This window comes from Aythya ferina (assembly GCF_964211825.1).
Source record: "Aythya ferina genome assembly, contig: HAP1_SCAFFOLD_1444, whole genome shotgun sequence".
Classification (NCBI taxonomy): Eukaryota; Metazoa; Chordata; class Aves; order Anseriformes; family Anatidae; genus Aythya; species Aythya ferina.
In genome coordinates, this window is record NW_028180665.1 from 1 (window position 1) to 2812 (window position 2812).

Here is a 2812-nt window from a genome sequence, read left to right on the forward strand (position 1 = left end):
AAACTTAAAATCTTGGGGAGATTTATTTTAAAATTGAGAAAAATTTAAAATTTGGGGAGAATTTTAAGAATTTGGGGGAGGATTTTAAGAATTTGGGGGAGAATTTTAAGAATTTGGGGGAGAATTTTAAGAATTTGGGGGAGAATTTTAAGAATTTGGGGTAGGATTTTAAAAATTTGGGGTAGGATTTTAAAAATTTGGGGGAGAATTTTAAAAATTTGGGGGAGAATTTTAAAAATTGGGGAGAATTTTAAAAATTTGGGCAGAATTTAAAGAATTTGAGGAGAATTTAAAGGATACGGGGTAGAATTTAAAAATTTGGGGGAGAATTTAAAATTTGGGACAGAAATTAAAATTAGGGCAAAATTTTAAACTTTTGGGGTAAATTTTTAAAAATTTGGGGAGATTTAATTTGGGGGGGGTTGGATTTTAATTTTTTGGGTGGTTTCGGGGCTTTCCTCAACTTTCGGGGGGGGCTCAAATTTCAGGGGCGGGTTAAAAATTTGGGGTAATTCCCCCCTTTTTTTGTATTTCTTCGTTGTTTTTTTGTGGGGGGGGTCACGGATGGGCCCCCCCCATTTCGGGGGTCCCCCCCTTGACCCCCCCCGTTTTTCCCCCCCTCCCCAAATTTAGGAGGTGGGGAGGGGGGGGCGAAGCGGCGGGGGGAGGACGGCGATGGGGGGGGGGGGCGCTGGCGGCTGGAGGAGCCCCCCCCGGCCCTGCCCCCCCCCCAAAAACGCAAGGGGGGGGGCCCCCGACGAGACCCCCCCAAAACGCCGCCCGGACGCGGAGCCCGATGGCCCCCCCCGCAAGAAGGTGAGGGGGGGGGGGGGCTTAATTTTAGGGGAAAAATGGCCTTTTTTGGGGGGGGGGAGTTTTGGGGGGAAATCGCTCTTTTTTGGGGAAATTCTGAGTTTTGGGGGGGAAATTCTGATGTTTTGGGGGAAATTCTGATTTTTTTGGGGGGGGGAAACCCTTTTGGGGGGGGAAATCTGATTTTTTGGGGGAAAATCCTCTTTTTTTGGGAGGAAATGCCTTTTTTTGGGGGTGGCATGAAATTTGGGGTGAAATCGCCCTTTTTTGGGTAAATCACGTTTTTGGGGGGAAGGGAAATCCCTTTTTTTTGGGGACCAGATCCTTTTTTTGTGGGAAATCCCCTTTTTTTGGGGGGGAAACCCCTTTTTTTGGGGGGAGGGAATCCCTTTTTTGGGGACGGATGAATCCCATTGGGGAGGCAGAGTTTTTGGGGTAAAATCATCCTTTTTTGGGGAAATTCTTATTTCTGGGGGGTGAAATCTCTTTTTCTGGGGGGAGATCCCCCTTTTTTGGGGAAAATTCCATGTTTTTTGGGGGGGAACCCCAATATTGGGTAAAGAAACCTTTTTTGGGGGAAAACATCATTTTTTGGAGCAAAAATACCTATTTTTTGGTGTTTTATCCCCATTTTTTGGAGTGAAACTGATTTTTGGGGGGCTGAACCCCATTTTTTGGGGGAAAAAACACATTTTGGGGGTTAAGCCCCAATTTTGGGGAAGGGAACCCCCATTTTGGGCTTGAAACCCTCATTTTTTGCGGGTTGAACCCTATTTTTAGGGATTAAAATAGCCATTTTGGGGAAAAAATGCCATTTTTGAGGAAGAATTCCCATTTTGGGGTAGAAACCTGTAATTTTTGGGGTGAAAAATCAATTTTAGAGTGGGAGAACCCCATTTTTTGGGGGAAAACCCCCTATTTTTTAGGGGGAAGCCCCATTTTGGGAGGAAAACCCCCAATTTTGGGGCAAAAATACCAATTTTTAGGGGGAAATTCCAACTTTTGGGGTCTTTGGGGTGTCTGTGTTTTGGGGTGAAATCCCATGATTTCTGCTTTTAATTTGGCAGCTAAAAGGAGTTCGAGAGGAAAACCCCAAAAAGGTGGGGACCCCCGGGGGGGGATTTTGGGGGGGATTTGGGGGTCCTGGGAGGGATTTGGGGGATTTGGAGGGGATTTTGGGGGGGATTTGGGGTTTTTGGGAGTCCTAGGAGGGACTTGGGGGGGGATTTTGGGTGGGATTTGGGGGATTTTTGGGAATCTTAAGAGGAATTTGGGGAAGTTTGGGGGAGATTTGGGGTTTTTGGGAGTCCTGGGAGGGATTTGGGGGAGATTTTGGGTGGGATTTGGGGGATTTTGGGGATTTTAAGAGGAATTTGGGGTGGTTTGGGGGGGATTTGGGGTTTTTGGGGGTCCTGGGAGGGATTTGGGGTGATTTTGGGGTAGTTTTGGGGGGGTTTTGGGTGATTCTAGAGCATTTTGGGGTGGTTTTATGTTTTTTGGGTTGATTTTAGTTTTTTGGGGGCAGTTTTGGGGGTTTGGGGGCGGTTTTGGGGGATTTTGGGGCGTTTTGGGGGGGTTTGAAGAGTTCTGAAGGATTTGGGGCTGCTTTTGGGGCAGTTTTAAGGGTTTTTGGGTGTTTTTGGGGTGATTTGGGGGTTCCTGGGGGGGTCCCATCACCCCTTATCCCCCCCCCCCCACAGGCGGAGGTGACCTGGGGTCCCGGGGCCCCCCTGAGCTGCAGCCCCCTGGGGGGGCTCCCCCCCCTCCGGCCCCCCCGATGCTGAGGTGAGCCCCACACCCCCCGGGGGGGTCCCCAACCCCATAACCCCCCCACCGACCCCATAACCCCCCCCAAATTTCCCCCCTTGACCCCATAACCCCCCCCCAATTCCCCTCATACCCCCCCCCAACCCCCCCAATTCCCCCTAACCCCCTTAAATTTCCCCCCAGCCCCCATAACCCCCCCCAAATTTCCCCTACAACCCCCCCAATCCCCCCA

General features: G+C 49.5%; 1 long non-coding RNA gene across 1 annotated transcript; it reads left to right on the plus strand.

Annotated features, from left to right (window-relative positions):
- Positions 1–556: 556 nt before the first annotated feature.
- LOC311429617 lies at positions 557–2599 on the plus strand. Its single transcript, XR_014688297.1, has 3 exons — positions 557–816; positions 1881–1913; positions 2514–2599. It is a non-coding gene; the product is annotated as an uncharacterized lncRNA (long non-coding RNA).
- Positions 2600–2812: the final 213 nt, after the last annotated feature.